At 51.5% G+C, this 12,611-nt stretch overlaps 2 long non-coding RNA genes across 4 annotated transcripts in view; one reads left to right on the forward strand and one right to left on the reverse strand.

Moving 5' to 3' along the window:
• Window positions 1-6: 6 nt before the first annotated feature.
• On the reverse strand, window positions 7-11,659 carry LOC109295275. 3 transcript variants are annotated; one of them, XR_002096713.1, is made up of 5 exons: window positions 11,574-11,659; window positions 10,858-11,044; window positions 10,222-10,487; window positions 609-4,133; window positions 7-143 (listed from the first exon to the last, which is right to left on the reverse strand). It is a non-coding gene; the product is annotated as an uncharacterized LOC109295275 (long non-coding RNA). The 3 variants fall into 3 exon arrangements; XR_002096714.1 differs by having other exon boundaries at window positions 609-3,195; window positions 3,972-4,133; window positions 10,222-11,044; XR_002096712.1 differs by having other exon boundaries at window positions 10,222-11,044.
• A 280-nt stretch (window positions 11,660-11,939) lies between these two features.
• The window catches only part of LOC109295274, a 4,350-nt gene continuing 3,678 nt past the window's right edge, over window positions 11,940-12,611 (forward strand). Inside the window, exon 1 of the long non-coding RNA XR_002096711.1 lies at window positions 11,940-12,012. This is a non-coding gene — a long non-coding RNA (uncharacterized LOC109295274). The remainder of the gene's footprint in view (window positions 12,013-12,611) is intronic.

The raw sequence follows: 12,611 nt of genomic DNA on the forward strand, positions 1-12,611 counted from the left end.
CAAACTCTGAAATCTGAATTCAGCTTCGGCTGGAGTTGTGTCTTCGCACACTGCTGCACGCAACTTCTGTGTAAGGCTTCATCATCCTCTTCCCTCAGCATGTTCTGTCAACTGTTCTTTGGGGCCGTGCCCACTGTGCAAAGCTGCCACAATAAAAATGGGGAAGGATAAATAATAACTAGCTCCCCTGGATTGGCAGAAGCCAGGTCCAGCTCTGTGCAGCAGACCTGTCTGTACCCATCCATCCTTTTCCTTCTATTGCTGTAGTACAGATTCCACATTCAGTTGATCTGAGCTAAGCTGTCATGTCTCGCTGCTGCATAGTCAGGATTAAAGTGAGCACACGGACGCAGCAACAGTTGTTCACCAAGTAAAAGTGGGGTGGAGCTATCTGTGCTCCACAGTAACTTCCTGTGTGAATGCTCTTCGCCCTGCAGTAAGTGGAAGCAAAACTATGCTGGTTTACCCCTTCCTTCACTGAGGGCAAGGCAGCTTCATTTTGCTTCTGCTTACCACGGGAGAAAAGCATGCACAAGGAGCCCTGCCTCACTGTGCCCCACACTGAATGATCTGCGTGGCCATAACTCACACTGAGAAGCAGACCTCACCTTTCCCACTGCAGGGGTTGGCTTCTCAGTTGCACCTCAGGTTCCAGAGCATGAATTTCCATCTTAGTATTGCAGAGCACAAAGTCATGGCAAATCACAGCGCAATGTTAGAAGGACTTTCCAGGGGAGCGAGAACAAAAGGGGAAGTGATAGGTCTCGGTCTTGGTCTGAATGACAAGTGACTCTGAAATGCAACAGTCTTAAAAATTACGCATCCTCAGGTCTGCCTGTCTTTTTTCTTTTTTTTTAAATAAAAAAAAAAATATACCCAGAAGCTGCTTCTTTGGGGGAAATATCACAACCAGCAGGAAACCCTCCTCCAGCCTTATGCCTGGTACCAGTTACTTGGATGCATTTATTATGGCCACAAAAGCAGCCATGTAAAAAGGGTTTTTTTCATTCCTTGTGTCTGGGTCACATCTCCTGACTTGCAATCTTGTCAGCCTCACAAGAAGTACACGCTGAACTGGGAGATAGGCTTTGCGTATTATCACCTTCTTTGCAACTATAAGCCATAACAGCCAGACCTTCAAGGTATGTAGGTGTCTCATTCCTCCTTAAATCAGGGGGAGTTAGGTATAGAAATGCTTTTTGTTCGGGCTAAGGACATATTTGCCTACTCAAAGAATACTGTGTTTGGGAACTGGTGATTTTTTCATGCATCTCTTTAGGTTGAAAACATCACTGTAGCTATCACCAGTGGATAGTGCTTTTCAAATGATAAATTTGTGTCAGCAATGTCCCCGATGATTCATATACATGAGCAGAATTAGCTGCCTGACATACGGCCATTTCAGTGCTTTAGGTGGTAAGAATAATTTGCATCTCACCTAGCAGAAAATTATTGCCCACTAATCCAGAAAAGTGCCAAAGAAAAGGCTGGGTCAGTATCAAATGCTGCCTACAAGTCCAAGCCATACAGCTCTGAAGTGAGCTGAGGTTTCATACTGCGGACCTCAGTTACGCTTGGCCCGGACAGCAGATTCTGCTGCCAGGTTTTGTAAGGGATCTTCAGGAGGCTGTTCAAGTTATGTTCAAATGAAGCAAGGACTGGCACTCAACTATTTATTAAGAAAATAAAACACATGCCACCACAACCAACTCTAAATCACACCCTGATCTTTCCACTAGCCTCAGAAGGACCTCATCTGGTCAGCATGAGCAGTTTTACATTAACATCCAAATAAGCCGGAGGTGCCGAGGAAGTAGAGTATAGCTGAAAGCCCCCTGCTCCCTGGTTAACAGCGACTGAGAGCAGTCTCCATTTGAACCTGCCTGTGCAAAATGAATTGAATAGCCCAAGCTCAATTCTTGCAGAGCAAGAGACAAATTCTTCCCTGGACCTGATTGTTTCTGGGCACGGAAAGGAGCGGTTGCACTGGGGAGCCCGTTTCGGCTCCTGCTTCTGAGGGCTAGTCTGTACCAGCCCCAGCACCCTCCTGCCCCTGAAGTACCCCAGAACACAGTGCTTCGCCTGGGTGTCGCTGCCAGCCGCAGTCAGCACAGGGGCCAAGGCAAGAGAAAGATGCTCTGGTTCAAGTGGGTGGCCTAAGCAAGCCGGATCCAGTGCCCACTCCCTTTCTATCGCATGCCGGTTCTGCTCCTTTGTGCAGATGCAAAGGGCCAAAAAGGAAAAAAAAGTACCAGAAGCAAAAATCTCTTAAAAGAAAGGGAAATGGCACCGTGCTACTGCAGGACTGTGGTTTCTTTCTGCAGGAGAAATGGTTAATTGAAACAGTCGCATGAAACTTTGGAAACTTGGCATTACTCCGCTTTTTTCCTACTCACTTCTTCCAGTGAGCTCGCCTCCTCCACAGCGCTACTCATGTCTCATTAAGTTCATAGCTACTAACCGTCACACCTAGCAACCGTTCCCTCTGCGTGAACTAGTATCTGTTTCCGACTGTTCATCTCTGTCAAGATGGCCAGTCATTGTTATAGGCTTTCCCTGTCACAGTTTTTTTTTGGGGGGGGGGGGGGAAGAAAAAGGTTCTTCTTAAAATGAGCTAATCCAATTCCCCTGAGATTTGCAAGTGACCACGTCAGAAACCAATTTCTGATAAAAAATAAAAAAACCATGTACCAAATTGTAAGCTGAAAGCCACTGTTGGAAGCAGGAACTAGTGGTAACACCCTAACTCCTGTGCTCTAAAATGGGAACTAGATAATGCATCTAGTGAATTATTAACAGAACAGCATAATTACCAGAGGCAAACACTAAGGCACGGAATTTCATGTTTTTATAGCGCACAATAAAATGACCTTTCTCACCACTGCTAAATATCATCAGGTCTATTTAGCCTCAGACTTCCTGCTCAGGAAGCTTTAACTGGGTGTGTGTGTGTGCGCGTATGTGTGTGCTGGTTTACTTTGCCCTGCAACATTTGCAGTCACTTGCACCACTACAAGGCGGTGCTTTACGCTCCCCGTTGCACACGTATCTATAATAATGGTTCAAGGCACAGACCTGGGCACCAAGGCTTTCCAGGAACTGGACACAAATGTGACGTTGTTTTACCTCTGGCCCTTCTTACTTCTCACAATTGTGAATGTTCTTGGGGTTTTTTCCCTGCTTTCTGTCCTTTAACTGCATCCAGAAACATGAGGGCAAGAGAAGCCAGTGAAGAAAGAAAAAAGAGATGGTATCAGGGCAATCCTGTTCAAACAGGAGAAACAGGGAAGTAGAGGAGGAATTATAACCAAGATTTGCATGCTGACTTGAAACCACGTTCTAATTTAAAGTTCATGCAGTTCAGTGTCTGCAAACATTTGCCCAGTTTTCCTCACTACAAGGCTCTCATCAAAAGCAGAGGGTCTCTCCCTGAGAATGAGTTACAGTCAAGAACTGTCACGTTCTCAAGTGACATAGCTTTGCTGGGTCCCTTTTGTTACTTCATTAAATTTTGCACCTGAAATATGTGCGGGAAACTGCTAAAGTAAATGTTGGCTAAAGCCTTTTAACAAAATAGAAGCTGCATGCATGCACACAAAAGATTAGGGGGCACTTTAATCAGCCTTGTACTGTTCATGCTCTCAGTTCTGACAGCAACCACGCAACAGCTACAGAGAAGGAACAGAGCCAAAATGACTTCATAAAACAGCGACTTCAGTTGGTTAATGTACTAATCAAGCCTGTACTCAGCCTCATAGTTATAGAAGAAAAGGGGAGAGGAGGGGGGAAGGTTGCAGACACGTCGAAGTGGACTAACATTTACAAAAATATAATGAGGCAGCAGAAAATTAAAATGGCGCATTTGTTTTTAGATTTGCAAATGAATCTATGCAATCACTTATTCTGTGCTGTGTCGGTAAGAATTTGCAGTCTGCAGCTTCAAGTAGAATTAAAACATAGATGCTACTCACAGTCAGAGGCAGATAAGTATTCCTGTGCCTTGCCAAGCCTCCCTTCCCACCAGTAGCTTTCCGCCGCGGCTGGCAACTGCTAGCTTCACCTTCCCGAGAGATGCATCGGTAGCAGTGGCAATTCCTTCAAAGCCTACGGCTTGCTTGGGCAGGCAGGTAATCCTGAGAGGGGGAAATTTTGACAACAAGTTAAAAAAATTAGACCAGTTCATGATGCCACAACAGGAAGCAAAAAACGACACAGGTAGAACTCACCCTAAAAGTTGTGTGCGCGTGCGCCCCATCACCCAGTACAGTGGAAACGCAGACCTAGATGTTACAATGCAGGCCCAGATGCACACACACGTACACCCCTCTCTGGAAAATGAACACCACCTGGTGGGATCACCTGGGACATTTTTGTGACCAGTTTCCAATGGAAAACGGGAGAGCTGTGGAATTTCCACAAGGCTTGTTGGGATTTTCCGCTATCTCTAGTATCAGCAATTGCTTTGCCTCCAAGTGCTTCATATCCTCACAGCTGCTCCACGTTACTCGGACAGTGTAAGGGGGCCTGAGGGTGGGCAGGGACTGCCCCCTGTGAATCTCCCCCAGCTTAGGGGGAATTCCTCACTTTGGTAAGTGCTCTAGACTGGCTCTGTAAAGGCTGCTGGTGGGAGGCTGGTGAAAACCACATGTTTTAGCCAGTCTCTTTTTGCCAGGGCTGATGCTAACGCGGCCCTGAAGCTGCTGGGACATGCACCAGAGGAGACACAGGCCCCATCAAGCCTTTCCCCTTTGCCCCGTTCCATGTGCAGGTGCAGAATGAATCGAGGATCAAAGCCTAATTTTCCCAGCCCTGATGTGAGGAAATATGGTAGGTTGGGAAGCTGCCCACAGAAGACCTGTGAATGACACCCAAGGTTTGTGGTAGGGCCAGGGGCAGGCCCTAAAGACGTGGCGTTACAAGTGGGGAACTCTACAGGGAACGGAGCGGGGTGAACTTATGAAGCGTGGAACAAGCTCTGCAACCTGAGGCACGTGGCTCATTGCAGCCACTTGACACGATGCTCTCTCCCCGAGTGCTGGTCAGGGAGAGGCTTGTGCATCCAGACAGGCAGCCTTCTCCTCTGCCCCGATGCTAACCCAGGCCATCCCTCCGCGCGAACAGCCTTCTCCAGCTAGGCTAGGCCCAGGAGTGAGAGACACATGAGCCAACACGATATCTGTTGCACAGAATTTAAAAGAAGTGACCCTGCTCCAGAGACTCCAGCACCGCTTCGCCCCGGGACAGGGCCAGGCTGTGACGATGCCGTCTTCCCATCTGGCACCAAGAGGGATTCCAACAGGAATTTTGCTTCCTTAGGTACCGAACAAAAACTCCAGCACACCAGCCTCAAAGAACACAGCCGAGAGACGGCTTTGAGCCCGTGTCTTGCACCTGATGCCATGAAACAACAGGCTCTGGTCCTCCAAGCATTACGCACAGAAGTAAAAAGATAGCCAGAACACTGGTCGTGGGGCCTCCTCTCCAACAGGTTTGTCCTGTTTCATCCCAACTCGACGACTGGACAACCAGCTTTCCTTTTCCAAATCAGCCATCAATTTTAGCTCCTATTAGAATGCAAAGTTAGTCTCCAAGATGCCAGCACACCCACACATATTTACCTTGGAAACATTTAACAGAGCAGAAGGATCAACAAGCTGCATATTTTTTAAACTGAGTAGCAAACAAGGGTTTGGCCTGACTGCGCACTGCACCGGGGGAAAAAAAGAGGCCAGGGTTTTAAATAGTACTTTAAACTCTGGGGAGAATCAGTTCCTATGCAAGTGAATCACGCCAGGTATTCTTTTGGGGATGCGGGGCCAAGCGGCTATTTTGAAATGGCGGAGGTATTTGAAAACCAGCTGCTGAACAAATGTACGAGTCACCCTTTATGGCGATTTGCCTTCCACACTATTGCCACATGGAAACCTGCTACGGGATTAACTCTTGCTGCACCCAGTGATTTAATATTATGGCCAGTGATTCCTGTTCTCATCGGTGGTTGCTAAACAAAGTCCGTTCTAAGCAGGAAAGCAGCTTGGGAATGATCCGTGCCGCATTCAGGCGCAGTTTCACGGAGCATCGAGCTTGCAGAGCCCTCTCCTCTTACCAAAAAAAACCCCTCTGCCAGGCTGGGAACGTAGGTCTTAGCATCAGGCAGAGTTATGCCCTCCCAGACCGCAGACTGGCAGTGAGGTTGACATGGCTATCGCAGGGGTAGTTTAGGAATGCCATGGGGGTAGGTTGGAGAAGCCGTGCAGTTGTAGATCTACTTGCCCCTGCTCCTCCCGGCTTCTGCGGCAATCTGGAAGAAGTGCTCGTGCCGCAGACCCCTGCGGCTCATCCTCCTGCAGCCTCCTACGGCTCTGCCAGCCCTCACACACAGGATACACAACAGGCATTAACATGCGCCATTATGCTTATTATTGGACCGGACAAGGTAATGAAATAACGACCGGTCGTATAGCTCATCACAACCCTTCCTACCGGCCCTGCAAGAATACATGATACCTCTGCAACCCGAGCCAATTTGAGCGTACTCCACCGCTCTAGGTGTGGTAAATTATACTCAGTGCAAAAATCACCCCACCTTTTTGACTCTGAACTGCCTGCCCCAAAGCCAGGCAGAACTTGAGGAAGCAGCGCTAACACAACAGCCTTATGAGAAGTGCTAATTATTGGGGCGCCATTTTCTGATCTTGCCGTGACTCATCAGGACGATCGTGCTGCTACGCAGTTTGCCCTACACTTTAGTGCTACACTTGAGAGCCCTGAGGTGGAAAAGCAAGTCCTCCGAATGGCACAGAGAGCAGGAAAAGAGGGTTTCTTTAAGGCAACGCAAGGTGCTGTAACTACCAGGGATGAGATGAAATTAAGCCAAGGGACATTTTGGCTGTTAAGGAGAAGCGCTCACCATTTGGCTCTAGTAGACTGTGAAAGAGCTTCCCAAGAAAGGTGATAAAAGACTCATCATACTTCAGCCATATAAAACTAGTCTGGACAACACGCTGGGGAACAGACTGTAACGAACCGCCCTCTGCCGAACTGAACGAAGCCTAACAAGCCTTTTGCATTTGCAAGCTTTTTTGAAAACGTGCCCTCCTACAACGAGGCGCTGAATGCCGGGCTGGCAAGCTGTTCTAACACGACTCTTTCTGCCACTGCAGGACCCAAAAAATTCCCGCTGCCCCCGCTGCTATTCTCTAGACGGTGCCCAAGGGAAGTCTAGACCCCCCCCGTGTCCTTAAAGGGATGATGGGCTGTTCCCAGCGAGTGACTTGACACAGAAGGGCTCTAGAAGGCAGACACTGTAATGCCCGCAAGAGGCTTCCTGTAACATAAGCTGCCCTTGACGCATGCCGCAGGACAATGAGCTGTCTGTGTTTTAATACATCTTCAAAGGTTTTCCCTTCTGCTTTTTCACCAGCTCTTTCACCTGACAGTGTTGTCTGAAGGGACTAACTCATGTGTCCCGGACACTGGGCCGTGTGGTCACTAAGTAGTCCTGGGACCACAGCATCTTCTTGTCCTTCACTCAAACCATCATGGCCATGTGGGAGCTAGACCTAAAGCTGTACAAATGGACAGGCTGCAAGAAGGCGGTCCATCAGGATACCTGGACTTCTGCGTGTTTTGTCTGAGCCTGGGATGCCACGCTCTCTCCCTCTCCAAATGCCGTCACGTGCCCCTGGCTCGATTGCAGCTCTGGAGTAAACACGGTTCATCAGCCCATACACAGCCAGGGAGGACCGTGTGCCCCACTTGTGCTGCATGGGAAAGAAGGTCTGGGTTTAACTAGGAAACAGTGTCTCCTCTATGGAAAACTTATGGTCTGATTCATGCTGCGTTGGCTTGGTTTTTAGCAGACAAGCTACCACATATGCCTCCCCGCGGGTGAAGAGTCAGCACTGCCATCAGGATTAGCAGGCAGGTTCCTTTCCCTGGAAAAATTATGTGAAAATGAGAGTGCACATTAGATTGACAAGGACCAGAGCTCCTTGAAAACAGGCGAGAGACAGGCAAAGAAAAGCTCGGAGCAGATTCAGCACTCACCCCCATCTGGCAGCACAACTCAGGGGATAAGGCGGCGGCCGAGCAGGGAGGACTGGCACTAGGAACAGACAAGGGTCACCCAACACAGAGATGGATTTGGTTCCCTTCTCCTTCCCCCTCACTCCAACACTTCCATGCCTGCCTCTGAGAACAGTCCAAAAAATGGGTGGCTTCCTGCTCCCGAAAGCAGCTCGTGCCCAGAAACTCAGGTCTGGATTTTTGGAAACGAGAGATTTGATCGGCATCGAGACCCCAAAGCTGGAGTTGGCCCATTGCAAAAGGCGAAGGCGTCCGCACCACTCAGCTCGGGGCCCAAACGCCGGCCATGCTGGGGAAACCGGGACCGAGAGTTCGAGAACATGATGCCGGGTAATGGCGAGGCGGGCGAATGACCTTGCAGGAGGCAGCCTGACATTGTGCCCGCTAAGAAGGATCCCTCCCTGCCACAGACAGGCAGAGCCAGTCCAAGGTGCAAGCCCTCTGCATGCATCGCATAAATCCAACCTTAATGCCAGGAAAAATCTCTCACGAGGCAACACAATTATCCCATCCCGCAAAATGGGCGGGGGGAGAACAGGCACCCTTGAACACGCAACAAGGGCGTCTCGGCAATGCGCGACGGCCATTTTGTCCACGAATGCTGTGATGAGATGCATTTTGCGTGCGTCTCCATCCACAGGCATCTGCTGGAGCAGATGCTGAGCTGCTGCAGCATGCGTCCCCATCACGGGGACCGAAGACTGGCAATCCCCAACCACACCCAGACACAAAAACATCTCGCGCAAGGTTAAAACAATTGCAGGGCAGGGGTTGGCTTCCCTGGATGGGCTTTGAGGCCATTTCTGGTGGGGAGGGAAGAGGGAACAAACTGTCGAGGAGTTGACCATAATAATGGATTTTCCCAAATGAGAAAAGAGAAGCATTTGCTCAAAGCCTGTAACCTCCTCACAGCATCAGCGACACTCCTGCCACAGAGCACTGTATTTATATGACGTGGAAATGAACAGCAGCAGCAGTGCTGCAGGCTCAGACTCTCCTCGGCAAGCAACAAAATGGCTAGGGGTGCTGTCGCGTTCGTCTGAATCCCTGCTCTGCTCTCGGTCGGTGAACCGGACAGGTGCCGATACCCCTGCTGCTTCGCTTACAGATGCAAACTTCAGCCCCGACGTCGAGTGCGCATCTCACTCCAGCCCCTGCCCTCGCCATCCCGCTCCACAAAGCCCAGGCAACAGCCTCCAACAAAACGGACTGCGTCACAGATGTAACACGGCTGATGTTGGCAGAGCGAGCGCAGCGAGAGATCATGGCTGCCTCTGCTCAGACAGCCCCACTCCGGTGCAAAGGAATAAAACCAAGGTAATGCTCTCAAGCACGTACCACCGGCTGGTGCAAAGACTGAACTTGCTTTTCCCCACATGCATGGTCCTTGCACAGTTAAATCACCTCAGGAAATCTGCGTGGGTTGTGCCTCAAGTACTCAACCCAGCGATGAATAAGCCTCCTAGTGCCGCGCTAAGGCAGCTATGTACGAGAAGACCCTCTTTACAGAGGAGGAAGCTGAACCATCAAAAGACAAAGCCAAGTAACCAAGGCTTCACAAGCAAGTAAGCAGCAGAGCAAGGAATCAAACCCAGACCTCTCAGCTCGTGTTCAGCATCTTAACCACCGGGCCACGTGAATCAGATGCTTGTGCCCCTGGCACACTAATACGAGCTCCTGCTCACACAGGAACCCAACAAGTCCGTTTCCCCCATCGCCCCTGCAGCAAAGCACCACGTCTCTAGCACGCCATCCTGCAAGTCCCTGGGATTTCTTTCTCACAAAGAACTGAATTCCCACCCGGGGAGGGCTGAAGAACGTAGCTACCATTCGAGGTTAAAATCAGCCAAAAAAAGAACTCGGTCACTGACGCAAACCCCTCCAGGGCCGGCAGGCGACAAGGAACCCAACGGGAGCGTGCCGACCTGTGTCTGCTCGGGGTGCTTTGAATGGACACCTGCTCTTTTCTGCACTGATGGCTTGCCAGCCCCATCTTCTTCCACGAATCCCCTCCGCCGCAGGAAGCCCCGGACACGTGGCAAGTGAACAGAGCCCTCCCTCCCCACCGGCGAGAGGTGGCGAACGCGAGGGGCACCTGGACGGACCGCATTCAACAGAAGAGATGCAACTCACCGCGCTCCCGAGCAACTGAGCGTCGGCTCTCGGTCCGGCTGCTGCCCGCGCATGGGTCTCTCAGCTGTTGGCTTATCAGCGTGTAAGCGCAGTTACGCAGCACTGCCGGCAGACGTGCGTGTACGCCCATCGGCCTCGCTGCAGGGACTGCCGATGCGGCTGCTGGTCCTCCTTCTCTGCGGATCTAGCACAGCAGGAAGCGCGGAAGCTCAGCGGGAGTCAGCTCCACGGGCGAGGGCCGAGTGACGCAGGAGGGTCGGTGACACCTCCAAGGGGGATGCTCGATGCGCCGTGGAGCTCGGCAGGCGCAGGAGGCAGGGAACGGCGTGAGGATGGAAGGAGGGAAAAGGAGGCGCTTTTTACCCCGCTGGAGATACCACCCTTGGCTCTCCCTTTTGGAAATAGCTTCCTCCCTTCTGCTTTCCTGCCCCAGGGCTTCGAGCAGCCCTACCCGGCCTGATGAAATCGGGTCTGGCAGTGGGTGCCTGCGGGAATACGGGATACGCCTTTCAGAGACAAACGGGCATCAAAAGCGATCCAGGCCGAGAGCGTGCCACGTTCGCTCTGGTTATAACCAGGACAGTTGTTGCTAAATGAGCGTACTTGACTCTCGAGCTCCCGGCAAATGAGTAATACCTGAACGGCGTCCGCCCCCTTATCCTTGAACTCGCTGGAGCCTCTACGTGACTGGAGGCTCGGGGCAGAAAGCTCCTTGCTGCGCGAGAGCGCGAGCCACTGCAGAATCCGGGGACTTCTCGAGCCGGGGAGCTGAGCAGCATCTGCCAAACACCTGGGCGGACCCAACCTCTCCCCGCGGAGCACTCTGGGAAGAAGGAGGGCAGGGAAACAGCGTCAGCAACGGGTAAAAAAAATGGCCTCCTGTGTGGTCTGGACTCATGCTCATCCTCCATCTCCAGGCCTTGCTGGATCCGGGCTGTTTGTCCTCCTCGGTCTCCCTGCTCCCTCCCCAGCCCCATGTGCTGCACTGCTCCCTCCAACCGCGCTCTCTAACTGTACTTATTTTTTAAGTAAATCGTCGCCGAAGGCCGTATTCAGCCCTCGCTCGCTTCCCTGCGGTTTTATTCTGGCGTAGTCTACAGCGGAGTCGAGGCCGCAGTCGCCCTCCTATTCCCACTCTGTATTTATACATCGCAAGTCGCAGGCGCGGCCTCCGCCCGGGACACTTGAGCAGGCTAGCAAATCCTCTCTCCCGCAAGGGTACCGGTGCTCAGCAATGAGACCGTATACCCTTATAAGGAAGAGACACTCACAAATACGCGACTTTCCCCTTCCCTGCGGGCTGCAACGCTGACGCATCCTTGCAGCTGGTTTTGCCACAGAAGGAAACTCACCTGTCACCGATGCCATTCAAACGCCGGGTGATTTATCTGCACCCACAACGACCTGCGCAGGCCGTGCCAGGGAATTTGCTGCGTTTCTCTTTTGCTTTCAGCAAAGTGACGTACTGCCAAAGGCAGAGAGCTTTTCAAATGCCTGGCTTGGAGAGAAACAGAACGAAAACCCAGCTGAGCTCGTAGTCACAGAGCAGTTCCCAGCACTTTGAAGCGAGTGAAATCGACATTTAGATTTGACACCCTGCCCTCGGCCAATCCTAGAGAGGTTTTCACCTGCCATCACCCTCTCCTCCAATAGGAGCAAGTGTTTAGACTCAGAGCCCACCCCAGCCAATGGTGTGCAAGCTCAGCCACTTAGTTAATGATGCAGCAGTACAGGGAAGACTATCACATGTGAGCTGGAAGGCTGCCAACATGGAGACACGGAGAGAGCAAGGTAAACAACTTCCCAACGCCAAAATGATGACATTTAATCCCTCCACGCTACCTTCCCTTCTCAGCTCATCCTTAACCCCTCTCAGCTGGTCTGCAAGCCTCCCACAGGCACCGCATACCTGTCCCTCCCCCCCACCCCCGATGCTTTTGAAAACTGGGCGACAATGATCACTGCGTCACCATTTCCCACTTTCTGAACTACGCAGCGACAGCCCTCCGAGCTCTGAAACGCGGGGCGCCGGGGAGTGCCCGGCGCCGCACGCCAGCCTTGAATCGAGAGGGGGGAGGAAACGAAAAAATAAAATCTAATCGACCCCCCCCCCCCCCCCAAATAAAATACCCACGCATTGCACAGCAGCCTCTGCGAAGTCGTCATCTCGCCCCCCACAACCACGACCACGACCACGACCACGACCACGACCACGACCACGACCCTCCTCTGCATCGCAGCCATGCCGGCAAGAGCGACATTAGTACAACCTGTGCAGTAGTCCCATTGAGAAAACAGCTCTGAAGCAGAACCGAGCAGCGACATCCAGCCAAAATATTCATGCAGCCCACGCCGGGTTTTAAACTTAGGCAGCCTCCAAGGGGGGGGGG

The sequence above is a fragment of the Gavialis gangeticus genome, unplaced genomic scaffold (genome assembly GCF_001723915.1).
Source record: "Gavialis gangeticus isolate Ggan-Ray unplaced genomic scaffold, GavGan_comp1, whole genome shotgun sequence".
NCBI lineage: Eukaryota > Metazoa > Chordata > Crocodylia > Gavialidae > Gavialis > Gavialis gangeticus.